This window comes from Bos grunniens, chromosome 2 (genome assembly GCF_055505025.1).
Source record: "Bos grunniens cultivar Pamir isolate PY7600 chromosome 2, Bosgru_T2T1.0, whole genome shotgun sequence".
Classification (NCBI taxonomy): domain Eukaryota; kingdom Metazoa; phylum Chordata; class Mammalia; order Artiodactyla; family Bovidae; genus Bos; species Bos grunniens.
The window spans coordinates 80,001-89,406 of record NC_141166.1 but is presented as its reverse complement, the minus strand read 5'-3'; the positions used below and the strand labels follow the sequence as shown (position 1 = coordinate 89,406).

Genomic DNA, 9,406 nt, shown 5'->3' with positions numbered 1-9,406 from the left:
GCGGCTGCCGCTAAGTCGCTTCCGTCGTGTCCGACTCTGTGCGACCCCACAGCCGGCAGCCCGCCAGGCTCCCCCCCTGTCCCTGGGATTCTCCAGGCGAGAACACTGGAGTGGGTTGCCACGGCCTTCTCCGATGCGTGGAAGGGAAAAGGGAAAGGGAAGTCGCTCGGTCGTGTTCGACTCTTCCCGACCCCGTGGACCGTGGCCTACCGGGCTCCTCCGCCCATGGGAGTTTCCAGGCGAGAGGACTGGAGTGGGTTGCCGTGGCCTTCTCCGGTGATCCGGGGAGCGATCCGTGCTTTCCCAATAGACGCCGTTTGAATCCACGCGACTGCGTACGTCTTAGGGAATACGGCGACGACGACGACGACGACGACGACCCAAACGCTCCCGTGAGCACCGTGGAACCGGAGGGTGTGTCCTCGGGATGATTCCCCGGTGCCAGCTTTCCACGGCTCGTACGCGTCCACGAGCCCCCTGCGGTCGGCATGTCATTCGATAGACACGGAACCACGGTTGTCACGGACCGGGGTTGCCTAGGTGCCAGTCGATCCCCAGATGAGTGGAGGGATGACAGAGTCCTTAGGGAACAGAGCGGAGACCCAGAGAATGATTTCCACGAGACGAGGGCGGTGAGACGAGAAGAACGACGGGAAGTGGTGCCCGGGGAGCCAGACATGGTCGAACAGGAAAGAAAACGTGTCAGACGAGACGAGAGGGGAGAAGGATTCCAAGTCAGTGGAGCGGCACGGGGGAGACAGGCCGAGAAGATGCGAGCGGATGCTGGGGGCACGGCACACCTGGACCCGTGAGCGCGCAGGGAGCCGAGAGGGATGGCCGACCATCGCCTGCAGGCCCGCGTGGGCCGATCTCCAGGGCCCGGACTGTGAGGGACTTCGTGAGAACAGTCACGCTCACGGTGCCCACGGGTCACGTCTCCACGGTGCTCTCAGCACTGTACGGAGAGCTCCCCGCGCTGCCCATGGCACAGTGAGCTAGGGTTTCTTTATGTGTATCGACAGAAGATTCGGGGAGCTTCCCGAGTGACGGGACTAGGTATTGGCCGCTCGCGTCCGATCTCAGGCAGGCCGTCTCGCTCGACGATCATTGGACGTATTTGATGTCTGTGGGGGCGTGCTCTGTGTGTCTTCGTGGCCGTGCAAGCTGTTCTCTCTCTGTGGAGAGAGGGGGTCGCTCTACGGTCGTGTGTCTGGGCTTCTCGTGGCTGTGGTTCCTCTTGGGGGGCAGGGGCGCCGGGGCACGTGGGCTTCAGTGGCTGCTGGGTGTGGGCTCAACACTCGCAGCGGCCAGGATCTGGAGCACAGACTCCATCACCGAGGCGTATGGGTAGCGTGTGGGCTCTTCCCGGACCGGGGGCGAAACCCACGTCTCCTGCATGGGCACGGGATCGTTGACCACGGGGCCCCCGGGGAAGCCCCAGTCCCGAACTCAAGACGGATCTCTTGACGTCACCGCTTTTTCTTGGAGAGGTTCGAAACGATCGGGCCAGGGAGAAGGACACAACCTGGACGTCCTTTCGATGGGATCCCTGAGTCCAGGAGGAGCCGTGCAGACGCCGATAAGGGAGGAAGGGGATGATTTTGCCTTTTTGTAAGGTGAGGATTGGACTCGCAGTCCACACTCCTGTTCCCACCGCTCCCCTCCGGGAACTGGAGTTCGAATCTAGGTGGGCCTCTGAGCACACACCTGGCCGGGCTCCATCATGCCGGGTTGACCTTCGGTGCTCACACACCGGCACGCTTGCTGCCTCTCGACGTGTCCTAGAGAAGAAGACATCGGATTCCGTATCAGATCAGCTTCTTTGATGAGCGACGGCACGACAGCCACAGCAAGTGGGATGGATACACACAAACGTTGGTTTCTTTTGGACTATGAGCCCACCTCTGTTCGTGTGTGTGTGTGTGTGTGTGTGTGTGTGTGTGAGAGAGAGAGAGAGAGAGAGAGAGAGAGAGAGAGAGAGAGAGAGAGAGAGATGCCTTGGTGGTTCTAAAGCAAGAAGCACTGAGGAGTGAAGACATTCTCGAACGCACATATTTTCCTTCATTTCAGTCGTGATGGTCCAATGAGTTGGAGGACGACGTGGACTGTTTCGGGGTAGATGAGTTTAGAAGGCTGTGAAGGGACTTCCCTGCCTGGTGGTCCAGTGGTGAAGAATCCACCTGCCGATGAGGCAGGGGACAGGGTGTTTTCGATCGATTCCTGATCCGGGAAGATGCCGCCGGGCTCCGGGCAGGTTCGATATGAACCTACAGAATGGACGGACAGTGCCAGGCGTGAAGGCGAGGGCAGGCAGACGGGGGACTCTGGACGAGGATGACGGACACGGACGGACACGGACGCCTCCGTTGTAGGTGGGCTGTGGCCGGCCGGCACGCTCCTCTGGGGCAGGATGTTCCTAGGACCGTTGGGGAGCGTGCCCGTGCGCGCCCGTGGGAGGAGCAGGGGACCGAAGGGAACTCTCTGTCCTCTCTGCTCCACGGGGCCCGCGGCACCCTAATCGGCTCCAAGAGAGGATGCCTCCGATGGAGAGACAAACCCACACGTGAGGGACCCTCCCTTCTGGTTCACTTGGACTCGGAAAGCGTGACGGTCAGGTTCACTCAATGCTCTGGATGTCTGTGCTTCCTGAGATCCCGGCCTACTCACGGGAAGGACCCGCGGAGCCGGATGAGATCTCCCTCTGCACGGCGGCGGCGGCTCCAGGGTGCACACGTTTCAGTGGCTACGGCTTGTGGACATCGATCGCACCGAGAGCCTAACCCCCGGTGTGCCAGACGCCTGTGTCCACGATGGGTGAACAGTTCTAAGTGTGGGAAGCCCCACACTTGCCACTGCCTGTCCGATCTGCAGGGACTCTGCGAAGCACAAACGTGCCCGGTCTCCTGACCGATCGATCCCCTTTTCGGAGCCAGCCTGGTGCGTGATCTCTTTTCCAGGCCGCAGGCACACACTGGCGCTGGGGAGCTGTGTTCCTGTTCCTCCTCCTCCTCCTCCTCCTCCTCTCTGCCCCCACCCTTCCCCCCACACGCAGGCTCCCCCACCCCGCCTGGCCCCGGCCCGTCCGGGTCTCCCCCCACCCGCGGAAAAGGCCAGGAAAAACATGGTCCCTGAACGACGCAGCTGAGAAACAGTGCAAGTCCACTCGGATGCGGTTAGGAGACACCTGAGCATACCTAGGCCAACACTGCCACCGTGTGGGGTGAGAGGCCAGCGCGAGGGGAGCTCGACAGTTCAGAGGAGGGGGAAGAGGAGCAGGAGGGAGAGAGGGGGGGGGGTGGGCGGGGGGCTTGGGGTGGAGTGGGGGGGGGTGGGGGGGGGAGGGACAGGCTGAAGCTGTCTCAGGGCGATGACGTGGATGAAAACGTTCCCCTTCGGAAGGGCGCTCCAAAGAGATCGTGGCGGCGGGACCTGGAGAGCACAAAGGGCTTCGTTTTGGAGGCTGATCTTCAAGCTGGGAGTGGGGGGGGGTGGGGTGGGGGAGGGGAATCATCCAGACAGAGGAAAGACACCAGGCCGAGAAGGCAAGAGAGATTCTTTACACAAGTGAATCGGATGCTTTTCTGTCCATGTGTTCCCTAATCACACCATCACGGAAATCCAGCCAGCCAGCCAGCCACCCACCATCGTTTCGCTCCTTTCCTGTTCTCTACATTTTGAACGGCGAGTGAGGGAGAGAGTCTTTCAATGGTTTGAGAGGAGTTTGGAATGTCGTGGGACCATGGTACTTTTCAGCCATGGATGAACGTGACGGCTTCTTTTGTCCGCTTCGGCGTTCAGGGTTATCCCCAACTCCCCCTGCCGAGTGCGGCCTGTGTGTCGCTGTGTGCTGGAGGACACCGTGCTGTCCCCATCTTGATCTTGGACTGAACAAAACCACCGTTGGGAGTGTGTTCGGTTGCTTGGCTTCGTTTCCTTTCCCTATGGCACTCACCTGACCGTCCTGTCCACTCTTGGGATCTTTCATCTCCTCCTCCCCCTCAAGGCAATCGGGTCCTTTTCTTTCTCCTCCTCCTGCTCCTCCTCCTCCTCCTCCTCCTCACCCTAGTTTCTCCCCCCCCCCCCCCCCCCACACACACACACAAGTCCCACTCTTCTCAAACGGACGTCTAACTGACTGCCAACGTTTACTTTTGCCTTCTTTCCTTCCTTCCTTCCTTCCTTCCTTCCTTCTTCCTTTCCTTTTTCTTTGGGGGGGGGGGGGTCGTTCCCCCCTTTAATTTTCAGCTGTACAGACGATGTTTTAGTGTAGCACATGACACAGCCATCACCAGGATACATCTAGTTAGTGACTGTCCGTCACCACCTGGTGTCACGGCAAATGACATTTGGTGTGATGACGTGCCCGTGACTCATGTATTTCATAAGTGGAAGGTTGCACCACTTCGTCTGTCTCCCTCGCCAGGGGCACTCACTCACTCTCTCCTCACCCCCGCCCCCCCCCGCCCCCCCCCCCCCCCCCCCGCCCCGGTGTGTTCCTTTGTAGTATGTCTGAGCCTGTTTCTGTTTGGTTCTGTTCTGTTCACCGTGTATGGTTTGGTAGGTTCTGCATGGAAACGACTGATCTGAGGTATTTCATGTAGCATAATACCCTCTAAAGGTCTCTCCAGGTTCCTGCAGACTGTGAGATTTCATTCCCTTCTGGTGGTTGAGTCCCATTCCTCTGTGTGTGTGTGTGTCTGTCTGCATGCGCGTGAGCACGCGTGCACGTGAATAGATCCAGGCATAGGCACACAGACAGAGTTCTATCATGATGTGTGTACGGAAGTCGACCTAGGTATAGGGGTCGATCCCACACATGCACACATCCGTATCTTCTTTGTCCCTTCCCTCCGTGGGCACCCTGTGGAGTTGCTGGGTTGGGTCGAATGGGGGAATCTTTGGGGGAGTGTACATCGCAGGACTCTTTTCCCTAGGGATGTGGTTTCTCTGTCTGTGAGGCGCCAGGGGATGAGATCTGATCTCTCTGAGTCCGCCCACAGTTTTCTCAGCTGCAGAAAAAACGCGTTCGATCCATCAGGAGCCACTGTCCTCTGATGGTTCGAACTTGCTGTCGTGATTGCGATTCCCGGCTCCTGGGCCTTTCCCCTCCGAATGAGAAGGATCATTGTCCAGGGAAACGCCCCGGGGTGGGGTGCTTCCGTGAGCCCGCCCCCACCCCCAGGAGCCCCAGCTCAGCCCAGCCCAGCCCAGCCCAGCCCTGCCGTGGATGTGTGTTCTACCTTGTGCTTCTGGGTGTCTGCCTGTTCCACCTTTCTTTGGAAGGAAGGGGTCTGTTCGGGCCTCCTGCCCACTTCGCTCATCGGGGGTTGTTTCCCTTTTGGAGGTTGAGGTGTCTGACGCCTTGATCGGTGTTGGACAGAAAAGCCCCTTTTGCAATATGCTTGTGCTTTCCCCGGACAGACAGACAGACAGACAGACAGACAGACACACACACACACACACACACACACACACACACACACACGGATGTGTGTTTCCGCCCGGGTATGTACGTGTGTGTCTGTGAGTATATATATGTACGAATGTACACCCATAGATACACACACCACACACGCGCGCACGTAGACATCCACGCAGACACATGGGTATACATGCACACATACACTGATGCACATGTACATGTACGTATACACACGCGCGTTTGCGTATGCGTATACATGTGTGTGCATCTATGCACATCGATCTGTGTATAGGCACTCTAGATGCACACGGGCACCTGTACATACGTACATGCGTGCACGTCTACGTATACATACACACGTGTGTATGTAGGCACAGATTCTCGCGTGCGTCTGTGTGGACGTACATACGCTCTCTGTAGACGTCTGCGTATGCGTCCGTACGTATGTATACGTGTGTACATACACGTGTGCACATACACACGCAGATATGTGTGTCTATGCAAGCATCCACGTACGGGTACGCATAGACGTGCATCCACACCTGTGCGCAGACATCACACGTATACACACTATACGTGCATCTAGATGCGTTGACACGTCCGCGTGTATGTGTGTGTGTGTGCCTATGTATCCCGACGTCTCTGCACATGTGAGCATGTGTGTTCACGCCTGTGTCTATCCGTGTACGTATGTGTATAGATGCCTCTGCGTATATACACGCAAGCATACACGCACACTAGAAACGCCTAGGCATACACGTGCGCACACAGACACGTGCGTGTACGTGAGCATGCCCTTCGTACGTGTGTGTTTATACGCCTGCGTGCACGTATATATAGACGCGATGACGTGTGCGTATACATATGTACACGTGTATACGCACATGTGTATGCGTTCTCCCTCTCCCTCTCCCTCTCCCTCTCCCTCTCCCTCTCCCTCTCCCTCTCCCTCTCCCTCTCCCTCTCCCTCTCCTCTCTCTCTCTGACTTTTAAGCTGCCAGGACAGTTCCACGAGTTGACTTTCCTGCCTGGTGGTTTTGTCTCATTTCGTTTCTGAGCTACGTGAAAAAGTTATGTATTCATTGAGGTGGCTGTTGTCACGGGACCCGGGGTTTATTTAGTGGATCCCTATGGACTCCGTCCTCCTCACCAGCACGCCCCTCAATACCACCCCCCCACACCCTCCCCGCAACCCCCCAACCCCCCACCCCCCACCCCCCGCAGCCCTGCCACCCCAGACCTCCCAGGCCGTCCGCCTTTCCGCTGTTTGTGGCCAGTGGTGTTGAAATCCATGTTCTCCTGACCTCTAGTGCACTTTCCCCACCCACCCGCGCATGCTTGTGTGTGTCGTCTCTGGACTTTGTCACGGTGTCTCTACCCAGGTTGAGTTTTGTTTTCTCTTCTTGGGGGTCCGAGTGTCTCCTTCTTTTCCTTTCTTACTCCTAGGCTTGTGTGTCTGTGTCCGTGTCTGCTTTCGAAAGTCCGGCTTTGTTCTCCCAGCAGCGCTTGCCTGGTTTCGCTTTGCCGGTCCCTCCCTCCCTCCCTCCCTCCCTCCCTCCCTCCTTCCCTCCTTTTCTCCCTCCCTCCCTCCCGCCCCCCTCTTTCGGGGGGCCGGGGGCCGGGGGTTCCTGGGATGTCACTGGTGCCCCCTCTCTCCGCCCACCCCGCCCCGAGCCCCCGCCGCCCGCCCGCGTCTCCGTGGAATGTCCCCCCACCACCCTGGAATCGCGTGGCGGGGGGGGGGGGGGGGGGGGGGGGGATCGCGGCTCTTTCGTGGCAGCCTCCAGGGGAGAGATCTCCCGGCTCCTCTCCCTTCCTCTGCGGCCGGGGTCGCGTCGCGTCGCGTCGCGTCGCTCGGCGGCGGAGGCTCCGGGCCGAGCTCGGGCGTTTGGGCGGCCGGCGCTGCGGCGTCCCCGGCGGCCGGCGACAGCGACCCGTCCTCGGGACGTTCGAGCCGGTTGTCGGGAGCCACCTGGCGGCCGCTTGTATATTGTCCCTCCCCCTCCGGAGCTTCGGCGAGCCCTTCAGGAGGGTTGTGACTCAGCCGCCGGGCCCGAGGCAGAGCTCTCAGACACCGGCTATGCTGGCGGCGACAGTCCCGGTGGCGCCGAGGCCTAGGGACGTCCTGCTGTCGCCGGAGATTGGTTCTCTAGGTTTCTGAGGAGGGTGATCGTCGCGGCGCTCCGGGGCCGGGCTCTGCGGTGGCCGGACCGGGTCGACCAGCATCTCCCCGTGCCCCTGTGGCCGCGGAGAAGGACCGGCCGGACCCTCCCTGGGCCGGGCCGCCGCGGTGGGCAGGGAGAGGGTCTTCCCTGCCCGGAGCGCCTGGACTCGGGCTCGGCGGTCCGGACTCCTCCTGGGCCGCCCTCAGGAGCGTGTGCTTCGCCCTCGGCCCCGCTCCGGAGGTGGGGACCCGCCCGCCGGAGTCGTGAGGGTTGACGGGGAGAGGCGGGCGCGTGTGCGGCCGCCCCCCCCCCCCCCAACCCGTGGGGTCCGGTCGCCCGAGGCGTCTCCTGGCACACATGCTGTTTCTTTTTCAAAGTCCCGATGGGTCCGGAGACGTGGATGGACCGGACCCTGCTTCCGCGGGTGGCCGGGGAGGGCGCGCCCGACCCTTCAGCGTGCCTTCGTGGGTCTCGGTCGTCGGATGCGACTTTGTCTCACCCCTCCCCACCTCCCTGAACCCAGGTCAGGAGGTGGGGACCGGCTCGGGCCGTCCTGGGTGCCCCATCTAGGACGGTCTGGGTCCCGCCCGGGCGCGGTCCCTGGTCGGGGCCCGCTCGTCTCGTTGGAGGCGCCTCGCTGACGGTTCTTCCTTCTTGTTTCTTGATGCTCATCAAAGCCAAATCCCCGTTCGGAGACTCCGACGGACCGGTACCCCTACCCGTGTGGGCGAAGCGGGAGAGGGCGCCCCCGGCCAGCTCCCTCTCCCTTGGTGGGTGTCCGCGCCCCCACTTTGGCCATCGCGCGCCCCCTCCCCCTGCTCCCCTTCCCCCGGTCGACCAGATGACTCCCCCCCCCCCCCCCGCCCCCCCGCCACGAGAGCTCCGGGCCTGGTGTTTATGGGGTAGCGCTGGGGACAGGTGGCCGGGCCAAGGTTCCGGGGGTCCTCCATGCGAGTCGTGGATGGGCCCCGCTGTCGGCTGCTGTCATTTCGTCGCCCTTAATGGGCCTTTTTTACCACCAGGTAAGTGCTGACACGGTCTGCTTCGGTGTCTGCCGCCGAGGAAACTTTGGGTCTCTGGATGTACGCGGGGCTCTGGGCCTTCGGGCCGCCAGCTCTGGTCCCCGGTTCGGCCCTTGCCGCTGGAGCCGCCCGCCTGGGCCTGTGCGCCGGCTCCTGTGTGGTGTTGTCTGGCTGACCCGACTCGTGGTGCCACCTCCGGTCTCTGGGCGACCCGAGGGCGGCGGGGCGAGGCGCCGTGGGTCTTCTACCCTGCGCGCTCCCCGCTGCGGGCACCCGGTGAAGGCTGAGATGCGACCCCCGCCCTGTGGGCTCCGTGCCACGTGTCAGGCGTTCTCGAACCTCCTGGGGTCGTGGGCCGCTCTCGCCTGAGGCGAGGTGGGGGGCGGAGGTTGCCGGTGAGGCTTAAAGCGGGCCCCTCTGGTGACTGTCCTCGCCGTGCCTTCCCCCCGCTCCACCTTGGCTCATCCGATCGATGTGGTGTGGTCGTGCTCTCCCGGGCCGGGCCTAAGCCGTGCCAGACGAGGGACAGGTGTTCCCGGTGAACGTGTCTGCTCTTCTCGGTCTGTCCGCGGGGCCCCTCGCCTGACTTTTTTCCCCCTGGCCGTCGGGGAGGGGGAGGAAGGCGGGGGCTGGGTTGCGGCCTCTGGCCCTGACCTTCGGTCTCCTGTCCCCCGCCTCGGGTGGCGTCAGTGGGGGCCGTGGGTCTTCTGACACAGCAGATGCTCTCGCTTCGCCTTCCCGGCGTGTGCTCCGCGAGCGGCCCTCCCCGCGGTGGGGAGGGCTGTACCGCTGCTGCG

The 9,406-nt window shown here is 61.6% G+C and overlaps 1 long non-coding RNA gene across 1 annotated transcript in view; it reads left to right on the top strand.

Annotated features, from left to right (window-relative positions):
• The first annotated feature begins 6,752 nt into the window (after nt 1–6,752).
• Nucleotides 6,753–9,406, top strand: part of LOC147377147 (uncharacterized) — a 24,420-nt gene continuing 21,766 nt past the window's right edge. Inside the window, exon 1 of the long non-coding RNA XR_015136056.1 lies at nt 6,753–6,804. This is a non-coding gene — a long non-coding RNA (uncharacterized LOC147377147). The remainder of the gene's footprint in view (nt 6,805–9,406) is intronic.